General features: G+C 41.9%; 1 protein-coding gene across 1 annotated transcript in view; it reads left to right on the top strand.

Moving 5' to 3' along the window:
* The first annotated feature begins 4,793 nt into the window (after positions 1 to 4,793).
* LOC6615334 (apoptosis-stimulating of p53 protein 1) overlaps positions 4,794 to 13,151 on the top strand; it is a 37,074-nt gene continuing 28,716 nt past the window's right edge. The window contains exon 1 of the mRNA XM_002039696.2: positions 4,794 to 5,207. The gene's annotated coding sequence lies outside the window, so the exon portion shown is untranslated. The remainder of the gene's footprint in view (positions 5,208 to 13,151) is intronic.

The following is a 13,151-nucleotide window of genomic DNA, read 5'->3' as shown; positions in this document are numbered from 1 at the left end:
TTTTGGTTCGGTTTGGTTCGCTGTGCCCGTTGGTTCGGCGCTTTCAACTGTGACGTCACGGAAAAGCTCTGCCACGTCACCGTTAGCTTTTCCGAGCGCATTGCTCTGCCCAGCCACTCCCCCAACCCCCCTTCGCTTTGCCCACCATTTGGATTGTTTGTATTTTTTCTTTACGACTTTGCTTTGTTTATCTTCGGCTGTCTCTGCTGACTTTGTTTTGAATGTTCCATCAATGGAGCGTAAGGATGGTGGAAAAGCGGTGGGAAAAGGTAGTGAAAAGTGGGTGGCCAGCGGGTGGCAATTGGGTGGCAATGTGGGGCAGCCAAGGCGCTTTGGGGATTGCAACGTTTAAATCTATTCTTTTTTTTTCTGACCCTTTCTCTGCTGCTGGTTCCTTTGTTTTGGTTTTGGTTCTGATTTTGATTTCGATTCTGCTTCGGTTTTGTTTTTCCCATGTTTATAGCTCGTGTTTTCCGTAGCTTCTTTTATGATACGAATCGCTGACAGCCAAGCAATATTTAGAATTTGTGACGAGCATTATTTGGCGTTTTATTAATGTTTCGATTTTGGTTGAGCACACGGGGTTTTACCCATTGCTCATGCTCGCGGCTTATTTGCCAATATATATTTACATTTTGGCTGGGAGAAAATTAAAAAAGTAATTAGCACACGATGCTATAAACGTTATATGTAAATGCATATATTTTTATGGACTGTGAAACAAAAAAACGGGAAAATAGCCGTTAAATGCTGAATAAAAACTACATAAACCAAGGAAGATATTATATGACTCATGTTATTATCTTATAAAAACTGTTTAAATATTTAAATGAATTGTTCTGGTTTATTTCTGTCAATAAACTCCAACCATTTCTCTTTCGAATACTTGTGCCATGGAGCACTTTAGACTCGATTTGCAATTACCCAAATGACCAAACACATTTTCCAAATGCAGCGAATGCAAGTGCCAAAAATACCGATAGCAACAATAAACGCACCTGCTGCAACACGAAATGCAATTAATCTTCAGCCAAAACTGTCGCACAGACCGCAAACAATCTCGCTCGAAGCAAACAAATCCCATCAGCGTCGCATATCGCATATGGCCAAAATTTAGTACAATTTTTTTTTTTTTGTCGGCACGTCACAATATGTCAAGTTTTATGATGATTGAGTGAACTGAGGAGTCGCCACAAACACAGTGAAAAGGGCGGGCGGGAAAAGGAAAAGTCCTTAAAGCTTAAGGAAAACTCAACCAAATGGACTGAAGTCAAATGTTGATTGTTTTTGTTTATTGTGGCAAAGGTTCATGCTATGGATACAGTAGAAAGTATCATTAGCTTAATTATTACCTGTGAGTATGGAAATATGAGTAGTATGAGTACTCAAACTTTAACTAAGTGATTCAGTTACTTTCTAAAACTCCAACATAAAAACTTTATGTTGGAAATTAATTGTAAAACTTCTAAGTGACAGGAAAATTAAAAAAAATAATAATATATTTATAAACAAAATACGAACTATTGTAGTGATTACTGTATGGCTGTTTGTGTTGTTGTTGCGACTCCTGCCACGTGGTTGAAAACGATGGCCTATATCTTATCAACACGGGGTGTGTGCTTGTGCGGCACATTATCATAAGCCATGATTTATTTATAGAGGCAGCCAGGTGGCACACACCCATACTGCGAAACGCACACCAACACACCAATGGATTGCCTTTGTCCTCGCTCAAGTTCGGAAAGAGCTGTCAATTGATTTACTTGACCCACATGGGCAAAAGCTCAACTCGAAGCGACGGGGCCACACCCACCCAACCCAACCAGCCCATCGACCCACCGCCTTTTCACTAATGCGATCAATATTTGGCAGAGCAAAGTTGGTGGCTCACAGGGAAGAAAAAAAGGGGGTTTAAAGCTCGCGCTTAAAGGCCAATTGTTGCTGCTGCCGATGCGAGGGTAAAAGCCGGCACAGCCTCAGGTGTTGGTCAATTAGAAGAAAATTCATTTTCGCGGATTTGCCGGCTAACGAGAATTTATGTTAATTTATTTCGAAAAACTTTTTAATTAACCCACAAACGGTGAATTGAGACCGCGCATACCAACTTTGGGTGCCGCCGCCAAGTGGCGACTTGCCACCAAATACAGCACTCAGGATCTGTATCGCTCGTCTTTGGCTTTAATCTAGCTAATCTATGCAAATGAAATGCGCACACCTGTCGGCCAAAAAAGGTGTGAGGGGGGGAGGGGGCAGAAACCGAAGGGAAAGGGAACCTTTGCCAGCTGTCTGCTGTGGCTTTGTCGGTCGCTTTGAGCTTGTTTTTTGGCAACAACTTGCCCAAAACTTGCCACGCCGCAAACGCTTAATTGCAGCTCGAGGGCTGTGGGTAAGTGTATAATAAGGAGCTCAGCCGGAGGAAGGGAAAAATCATGTGGACTGGTGCCACAAAATGAAGCTGTTGCTAATGATATTCATGAGTTTGTCTCTGCTTTAGCCATTTCCATTGCAAATGGCGGCAAATTTGGAGAGACCTTTGAATTCATTTCAAGGAAAGAAATTTAGTTTGATTTATAGAGCATGCATAAATGTATTCAATTTTATAGTATTCGTATTTCAAGCCTGATATATTTGGTCAAAGGGGCTAAGCTAATAGCTGTCAGACCCTGCGACTAGGACCTTCCATCTATCCATTTCCCATTTCCATATCCCGCACTAAGCAAACATCATCGCGCTCGGCGAAATCCCTTCCATCTTCCACTCGACGCGTTGCGTGGCGTAAAGTGTAAGATAAATGGAGGCTGTAAAAGTGGAGCACTTCGCTCGGCAGCTCTGCAGGATTGGGATAGGGATCGGTATCGGGGTAAAAGGAAGGGCAGCCACTTTATCGTAAACTCAACAGGTTCCTCCTGTTCCTCCGCCGTTTTGTGCGTGTGTATGTGTGTCGTCTTGCCATAAAAGTTGCTGCGCTGATTGAATAAAAATTTCATTAAACGCACATTTTCTAGCAGCTGGAAGGCGTTTACCCTCCGATCCATCTGAAAATCCTTTGCAGGAGGCGCTCCAGATGAGTTGGGCCGTAGGCAGCTTTCCCTTGTCTGTCGTTTATTTTAATTGCCGGCATTAGACGCTCGTTGATAGGCCATAAAAAAGCAGTTGGCAGCCGTCAAAGGCGAAATGGAAGATTTATCTCTGGAGAATTATTTGCAAGCCGATAGATACTCTCTTTGATGTTTGCTGCCCAGAAACCTCATGAATGATTGTGTACATATAACTATACAGGTATCAGATGGGTTTTCCTTTGCGCTTCCTTTGTTTTAAGCCTCGTCGGCTTCATTTCCGGAAAAGTGGGAGTAGAAGGAATCCAAGTGGCGTTGGAAAAATTTAAGGAGTTGGGGTAAGCGTAGTCATTGTCATTCCGCTTTTGCGGTTGCTTATTCGGTTGTTAAATCGTTTTTATGACGTATTCTCCGCCGCCGAAAATTTACGCTCTGCGGTTAATTTTCCCCTTGGCATTTCCCGCCCTCATTTACCATTTTCCCCTTTCGCCTCACTCCGTGTGAATCTCGGGCATTACTCAACCTTCTGTGTAAAGCTTTCGAGTGTTTGGGTAATTTCACAGATTTATGCAACTTTTCGGCGGGCAAAAAAAGCGTGGAAAGGGAAGGAAAGAGTGATGGCTTTGGCTGCCAATTAGCTGGCGAAAGAAGTTTATAGTTATAGTTATTCTAAAATTCAGTGCTGAATTCTGGTTTATTGTTATTTACTCTTTGGTAAGTACATGTCGATTTAGTTATTATACGGGGATTTTTTCATAATATGACTTGGGATTTTGCTAACAAGAATATTGCTTACCATTAATAAATCCTTTAATTCTTTCAGATTTTTGATCTGATAGATTTAAATTTTGACAGCTTGTTGTGTTAATTTACACTTAGATGTAGAATAGCGCCATCTAGTTGTTAATTATGAATTTATTCTGTTCATAACAGTGCTACCTCATTCTGTTATTAGCAGAGGTCTAAAAAAGGGGAAACCCATCATAGCGAAGACACAAGCATTGCTGAGGCTAAAGCGAGGACTCACACCAACAAATTGAAATACAAATTTTGGCGCCTTCTGATATAAAAAAACGGCAGGATAATTTGCCAGACAGATCCACCCACAGTTGTCGAAAATCATCTTATGTTGTAAAATTAAGGCACCTATACAAAATATCATGGCTAGACCAATTGTTTTCGCCATAATATTTGCACCATGACAACAGAAATACTTGGAAAATCAGATAAACTCACTCAAACAGCGTCGAGACGGCTACGGCGATAACGACACACTGAAAAAAACTGTTATTGATCGATAAGCGCAGTTATCTTAATTGTTTTATACTTATAGTATATGCGTTTTTGGTATAGTCATTTATCTTAAATTGATTTCAGATTATTCTGATTTCATTGTCTTAAGATTTTTTATTATATATTACTTCAGGGATATGAGACACATTTTTTCATGTGCATGTGAACACAGGTAAACCGCTCTCTTCGATTCTCTCCGCTTTGTAGAGTTTCTTGCTCGCCAGGTGGGCGCTCTCTCCCTGTTTTTCTGCGCGTCACAGGTAAAATTCAAACGGTGCTTCGTAACGTATTTCGTTCCGATCGCCAACGCCGCAACAAGTTCGCAGGTGCGAGCGGGACGTCAGATGGAGCGACCAGAAAGAGACGGCTAGCTGGCGTGGTGGTAGACTGGCAGTTTATTGCGCTGAGCGTGGCCCAAACGCGAGGCGATCAGTTGCTCAACGCGCTTACCTGTCGATAGACGTGTTTTCCCCCAAAAAGGAAAAGCCGCGTGCTCCGTCTCGCTCTCTCGCTCATTCTGCGCGTGTGTGTGTTATTGTGAGTGTCTGCTCTTTACGAGCATGTAAGTTAGTGTGAGTGTGTATATTCAATTAATTACAAAGTCAGGGAAGAAGCAGCTATGTGAATTGAATGAAAGAAAGCCAGTTAAAAAGTATGCAAAAAAGTTGCCTGATATAAAAGGCAGGGTGAAGAAAGAGCAAGAAGAAGCAGCAGCTGCAGAAGCGGCAGTGTAAATGGTGATTAATTCACTTTAAGGTGCAATTAAACAGCAGCGAAATAAGCAACAACAAAGCAGCAGCAACAACAACAGAAGAAGCAGCAACAACAGCAGCAAAAGCAGCGCAAGGTGCAGACAAGGTGAGGTGAACTTGAAGTTTTCTTTTCTTTTGACTTCAACCCCCCTCTCTTCGTGGAAAAAAAGAAAAATTATTCAACAGCAAAAATGTTTAATGAGCATGGTAACTGTGTGTGCACGTGTGTATGTATGGACGGAGGCACAAGTGTGTGTGTGTGTGTGTGGCATTTCAAAATTGCACTTGAAAACGGCGAGGTGGAAAGAGAAAGACCAGATAATGACAATGAAGAAGAGGGAACGGAAAAATCAGTACAAAACGGTATAAACGTGATTCTTTTTTCCAGCCAACAACATTGGCTGGTGGGAATTTTCCCGAAAGGGGGAGGAGTTGGCCTCCAATTTCGTTCGATCCAATGATGCTGCAACTGTACACGCTCTGTTTTCCTCTGATCCATTGGCGACATTTTTTCCTCTTTTGAAACTACAAAAATAAAACCGAGAACCGAACGAACAACACAAATAACAAAAAAAAAAAACGCAAATCTGGCGCAATTGGCAAACCAGAAAAACAAGCAAGTCGAGCGCTTAGATTGCCGGCCTCAAGTTACGACGATATTCCAAGCCAGCAGCGCTTGGCTTTCGATCGCCAGCGTCGTCGTCGTCGTCGTCGTCATCGCCATCGTCATCACGATCATGATCATGTTGCGGCTATTATTATGCTCTTTTCACTGAATGAGCCACATTCCGGTTTAGTTTAGCATTTTTCAGACCAGGCAAGCCAATCCGCACAATCCGCCAGTCCGTCCACAAAAGCATCCCCCAAAAAACCCACACAAATGTGCACAGCGATTCGAAGCCAGGCCCATTCTCACATTCCCGGGCCCCAAGTCCATTTCCAATTGAAAAGCCAAGTCAACAGGGTTCCCCTTCACCTCACCTCTTTCGATCGCTTTTAAACGTGTTCCCCACGACTAAAAACACGCAGCGAAAAAGCAAAGTCTTTCGTATTTATAAGAACTATCTTTCTATCTACTAACTGTATTTAGCTTTCTTATAGATGAAGATCTAAGTAACATTTACCTCTGAGTAAGATTATAAAGCTATTCTATGTATCTGTTGCAAAAGAATTAAACAAAGTTGGTGATATAAGAACTCCACAGTGGTATTTGAAGAACTTTATTGGACTAATCTTAACTTCGTGGCATTTAAGCTTGTAACAATTACAGGCTTGATTCTTTATGAAGAACTTTTTTAATATCCAACATATCTGTTAACATTTTATTTTTTTGCTAACATAATTTAATGATTACATTTGTACTTCTCACATTTTTCTCTGTGCAGCAACAACAAAACGTTGTAAAAAGGCAACAAAGCCAGTTTTTTTTTTTAGTTTCAAGCCCTGTTTTTGTGGTTGTTGTAGCTGCTGCATTCCAGCGATCGCTGTTGGGTTGCGTTTTGTTGCCTTGGAAACCAGGAATGCCAGCCTCTATCCCCGTCTCTCTCTCGCTCCGGGTGCTGCCCTCTCTGTCGCACGTTCTATCTGGTAGTTTGGGTTTTTTAGAAATTCCAACGCAACGAAAACGAAAAGTGTGAAAAGTGAAGCGAGGCTGGGGCAATCGTCGAACTTCGAGGCCCCAAACTTCTGCTATCTCTGTCTCCTTTCCCTTGGCTGCCCGTCTCTTTCTCCCCAGCGATTCGCTGTTCCTTTCTCTCGCTCTTCTCCTGCGACATATGCCTTTCTCTCTCGCGCTTAGCACCCCCGAAAAATAAAGAGTTTGAGTTTTGGTGAACCTGCACGTTTTTTACGTGTAATGTGAGGTCAGTAACACTTTTGTTTCAAACATTTATCACGCTCCGTTTTGGCCGAGTGCGTGTAGTAACGCTTGTGACGTCAAAAACCTTGCCAACCGTTTAATGAACTCGGCTTGATTGACAAGCCATTTAAAATATTTTTTTTTTTGATAGATAAACTGATTATTTAGTCTGATACTTTTTGAGTGACTAATTTTGAGGTCAACGTTTTAGTCAATGGACTTAAAGACTTCACTATTTTTGGCTGCACATGCTCTACACTTTTCGCTGTGACCTTTTAAGTTGACTAACATGGGTTTTGAAACCAAAAAATGCAAAGCAATTCTCTCAACCATTTTTACGCTGGCCACTTACAAACACTGCACTTGGTTCCTAGCAACTACGAGTGAAATCCAATTTTTAGCCAGGCGTGGCAGGTACGCCCACATGTTGAGTTTTGAAACCGGCTGCCTGATGTTGACAAACCTATTTTCTAATTTGTTTTGCATTTCACCGAGGCAGCAACGAGAGAGAGAAGGAGAGTGGGTGGGTGGTAGTGTTGGCAGGGGAATACAAACGTGTTTTTTTTTTCACGTCCAAACGAAGTGTGCGAGATTTTATTTAACGCTTCTGGCTCTCGAGTGGGGGGTTTTCAGGTTTTTCGTGGGGGTGCTCTGCTCAAAGCCAGCTGCGTGTTTTACAGATATTTTTGCGACGCTTTTGGCCGGCCTGAAATGAAATGGGCCTGGCCCACAACTAGTTGCTCCGCAGCTCAAACGCACACGTGCAGACAGCCGCGCCCAAAGCCGCACCCCTTCCCCAAAGCCCCCCTTTTTACCACATAACACTCCACCTATGTTTGCCATTGTCCACGCGCGCTTTTTGAAATAAAAAAACAAACAAAAATGAGAGAGAAAAAAAATTTGCGTTTGTTTGTTTGCCTTAGTTTTTTGTTCGGGTGAGCTACCAACTTTCGTCAAGCGGGCTAAAAGGGGGCAGGGGGGTTTTAACAGGATTCACAGATGGCGAGCTAGGTCATGCATACATCTGTAAGTACAATCATTACGCGGGTCCCTTTCAAATCTACAGTCCAACTTGCCGCTGCTATCCAAATTACCTATGAACGATAAGGTCGCACAAAAAAGGACTCCCTGTAATGATAATCCAATCTGACAGACAAATTGAAAAGTAAAATATATGCTTGTGCCATTTCTATAGAACCCTAAGCTTTTTGGAACCTTTTAATTTATTTTGCCATCAAAAAAAGTTAGAAACTTCCAGACCTGTGACATTATCTTAAGTTTTTAAAGGCCATTTCCAGTCAATTTGATTCCATTGCCAGCAGAAATCACCTTAGGGTAGCTTGACTATAAGGCTGGGATGCCTTTCGTGGCCCTTCCTTTGGTGGGGTAAGCACCCACCACCCCTTTGCCACTTTTGTCATGCAGGCAACCCACTTATGTGTGTCACTGTGTGCGTGTTGGAGCAACCGTTTGGTTTTTATGTCTTTTGTAAAATTTTATTTAATTTTTGATTCTTTTTTTTTCTCGTGGAAAGTTTTATATTTGTTTTTCATGCTTGCGATTTGCATAATTTGCGCAAAAACACACACAAAGTCGCACACACACACAAACACAGTCATGACCTCCATTTGTGACTAGCAATACCTGCAGGGTCTGCTGCCGAAAGGGACGGGTATAGGGCGCAAGAAAGAGACGGAGCGAAGACACCAAAACGGGAGGATAAGCAAGGATGTCTCCGCTCTGCTCACATGCGATATTTTTTATGAATGCAAATCCCTGTTCATTCGGATTTGGTTTACTTACTTGCGGGCGGTTTCCGCTTCCCTTTCTCCCTGCATCCTTACTTTCTCTTTCACTTTTGCCCCCCTCCCCTATATGCCACACACACACACACACATACAAATGCGTTCATGCTGCATTTTCATGTACACATGTGGGCGAATCACTTTTTTCATTCGCCGTAGTTTGGTTTTTTATTCATTCATATCGCATTTTCATTCATGCGAATTCGGTGCAAAAAATTTACGAAATGAAGCGAGAGGATTCAAACAAAAATACCCAGCATTATTATTTTCTTTTTAATTTTATATTTCTTACTTCAAGCGTAAATAAATGTACTTGTGTAAATTTTTTCAATAACAAATTGATGAAAATATCAATTTTCGATATGCTAAAAATTTGAACATTTTGCACTTTATTGAGCAAAAATATTTGAAATGTGTGGCAACTCCAGCTCATACCCTCACTTGCCCTATCTTTGAGGTTGAATAAAACGGAAACTGAACACACTGAACTGAACTGAATATTTATTATTATTATGTTTTTGGCTTGCATGTGCTGCTACCTGGCCCGCCCGCCCACAGCTTACGGTCCACCCCGCCAGTGGTGTGGACCTTATTCCGTGAAAATCGCTGGTTCTCGGTGCGCTTTTTTGTTCGCCGCCTTTCTTTATTTATTTTTATTGTGTGGCGCGGCTTAAATGCGCTTTGCAGATATTTTATGCCTGCCAACTGCCTTCGGAGGAGGTGGAAATATCCACATCCCCCCTTTTCGGGGGAGGGGGTGGAGATGCTGGGGGGGGGGTAAATATGTTTATTTGACACACATCGCAGTCAGCCAGCTTCGCTCCACATGCAAATCTTTCCCTTTGCCGGCTTCCCTTATCGTTTGCATATAGAATCAAAGTTTTTTGTGTCTGAATTATCCAGCGATACAGACACACACACAAGCTTTCTGGCACGCCCCCTTTTGTATTTGGAGGCGGGGAGGCTCCTGATGGGAAATTCTCTTTTAACCTGACAAAGCAATTTTAGTTATTTTGCCGCAATTGAGTTTTGTGCGATGCGGTTCGTTTTACGCTTTTTTATTATTTTAGGTATTTTGGTTTGACCTTTTCATTTGTTTCATTCGTTTGCTGGCTGGATAATAAAATAAATAAATACTAGTTTGCATTCAAATTCAATTTAGTGGTGGTTTTGACGCATTTAAGTCTATGGCACACATTTCGCGATTAATTCCATTCAAATACCTTTCGCAAAGGAAAACATTCCGCAAATTAATTGGCACGTAATGCGGCAATAAAATTCGCTGATAGATTGTTCACTTCGCTTCGTTTATTATCGCAATATTAATTTGCTTGCCCATTGGGGCGTGATTTACTTCAATGCCCGTTTAAATATCATTACAACGTAATTGTAATTTAAAATTAAAATGAAAATAGCCCCTGCAGGATGGAAAAGCCGGCAAACAAAGGCAGCGGCAACGGGGCGGATACTTAATCCGCCGACAGGCTGCGTTCACTGATGTTCACATCTGATAGATACGTCGTCTGCAATCCATACTTTTCGGACCGCAGCTTCAGCCATCTTTACCCAGCCTAATCTGTGCGTGTGCAGAGTGATGATATGCAGGCGCAATCCTCTCCTGAAAATTGCCTCCGAAATCCTTCACGCTTCATCAATTCGCATTATTGTTGCCATTGCTGTGTGAGTGTGTGTGTGGGGCGTGTTTGTCAGTCTGTCAGTGTGTGTGTGTCGGTGCTTTTCCACATTGAATTGCTAATAAATACAGCTGCCGGCGAAAGAATAGTGCTGCAAGACCCGAGGAGCTTATGAACATGGAAAATCGATTTCCCAGAAATGATTTTTACAATTACATGCACCATTTTGGGATGAAATATTACTTGCTTGACCTTGTATTTATACATATGCAACGGAAATTTAATAAACTTTTAAAGGCTGGAAAATCATTTCTATAGTAGAATATATAGTAGTAAATGTTACCAATTTCGTTGCGGGTTTATGGCTTGTAATATTATAGTTATGGTATGACTTTCGATTTAACCGCAACTGTGAGAGCTTCCATGTGGGTAAGTGGTAACAGAAGCCGGGCCATGACGCACATGGCGGAATGGAACCGCAACTCTGCCGCTCCACCTCCTGATCCCCACCAGATGCACACCCAATCCCCAGACCACCTACCCTCACCTCCCATGCCATCTTACTTAAGCGAATTGCGTATTTATGTGTGTAATCGCAACTCATCATTTGGGGCGGCAGCTTGTGGTGGGCGGGACTCTACACACACACACGCACACACATGCGACACAACGGGGCTTTCGTTATGGACTGATGGATTTCGTCTGTTACCTTTTCGCATTACGAAAATGTCGCTCGGTTTCTGCTTGTTTGACTCTTGTCTGCCGCCCCGATCTCCACTTGCCACTTGCCACTTGCGCCACTCCCCGGCAAATGCCCCTTTTCCACTTTTTTGGCATGTCAGAAGTTGGCTGCGATTTATTCGGCAGCCATTTACATATTTTATTGTCAGCTAATGTCGACGGTGGTGTATGTAGGTAGGTGCGAGGGACAAATGTGCGGTATGGCTGTCTATTTCTAGTGTGCCATCTACACAGGCACATTTCGGGATAATTTACTATCGGATTAGAAGTGGAAGTCTCGTTATTCGAGAGCAATTTACTGCCTAATGATTTGGGTGGAGTCTGTTAAATGTACGTTCAAAAGTTATCAGCAAAAAAGTTGCATTAATATGTTAAAACGTGTATTATTCTCATTAATAATGAACCTAAACAATTAAGCCACCATTATGCCATTATATTGCAATTAATTGCCATTGTAATAGTTTTCATCGCTTCACGAAACTTTCCAGAAATTAAATTTGAATTTTATTTGTATGCCCCAACCAAACCAAATTAGCTGGGCAATTAAATAACACAAAAATGTTTGCATGCTGACGACCATTGTTGTTCCGTAAAAAGTTGCTTTATCGTATTCAACTATTTTCTGTTCTTTATTTCACAAAAGTTGTGGGTCAAACTAATTTCATTTCTGCATAATTATTTGAAGATGCGTACACTTTTGGGCTGTCATCATCATGCCATCATCCCTTTTCAATGCCCCAAATCCCCCCTTGAAAAGTACATAAAAACTTTGCTCGACACAACATTTTTCTGCTTTGTTTTTGTTTAATTAAATTGAAAATGTTTTCCGCCGAATTTGCTGGCCAAGCGAAAATGCCTAGCACCGAAAGTCTGTAGTTTTCGTCTGGACTCTGGGCTTCTTTTTAATAAACCAAATCGATGTCTGAGCTCGAGTAATTGAACAAATTGCCACAAAATGTGCCGGGAGGTGGGGGTTCTGGAATTTCGGCAGAGAAAATGATTTTCTAAAAGGAAAATGCTCTTGAATGCGAGGCGCGTTGAAACAGAAAAGCGCTGTGAACCGAGTTCTTTCCGGTCGTCAGCCACTTACTGCTGATGACCTTCGCGGCAAGCGGAGCGTTGCTTATACGCCGTGATGGACGTGGCGTATGCTCATTCAATCATCCGCCGATTCATTGACAAAGCTGTCAATGGCTATTGATTTATGATCCCCATTCGAGCTGCTACCTCTCCTCCTGCTCATTGGCCACAACGCCACAGACTGCCATAATTTGTGGTCCTTTTGACCAGGCTTGAGTGCTGTCTTAATGACATCGCTGCGAAGTGCTTAGCACAAATGGTTGCCACATTGAGGTGCCCTGCTAATTACCTTTCCCAATGTCAAGTTCTGCCACTTTGTTGCCTTAGCCGCACGCTTAACACGCAAATAATTGAGATATTCCCCGGATTTCTGCCTCTCCGAATGAATATGTATAATCCAATTCTTGTTTGGCCAAGCGTAAGTCTCTTTGTGGCCAATATAAAGCCGCTTAAAATACGGATATCAGCCCCAAATACAAATGCAGCTATGGATACAGATGCAGTAGCAGACGAAGATACAGATACAGATATAGATACATGACAATAGGCATTATCGAACAAAACGTGCTGACGTGCTGCTGCCACATAAACTGATTATGGTATATGGCCTGCACTATAGATAATTAGTTGGCAAAGTCTCTAATGTCGCAATTATACCGTTTTAGCTGGTTAAGTAATTATTTCGGGCCAAGCCGAAGTTGCAAATTCTTGACAATTTCACTAATTAGCTGCTGCATTCAATTAATATACGTCGAGATCCAAAGAGATTTTTCTTCAATCACTATAGCTATTTTCCGTTTAAATCAAGAAGTTCTTAACTAGGAACTTGGTGATTAATTTTCTTAATTTTCCTTAGTTGAGATATAATCTTATTAATTTCTGTATAATGTTGTAAAATATTTTGTAAAATCAACTTGAATGTAAAATGCAAT

This window comes from Drosophila sechellia, chromosome 2R (genome assembly GCF_004382195.2).
Source record: "Drosophila sechellia strain sech25 chromosome 2R, ASM438219v1, whole genome shotgun sequence".
Classification (NCBI taxonomy): Eukaryota; Metazoa; Arthropoda; class Insecta; order Diptera; family Drosophilidae; genus Drosophila; species Drosophila sechellia.
This window is presented reverse-complemented; position numbering and strand designations above follow the sequence as displayed.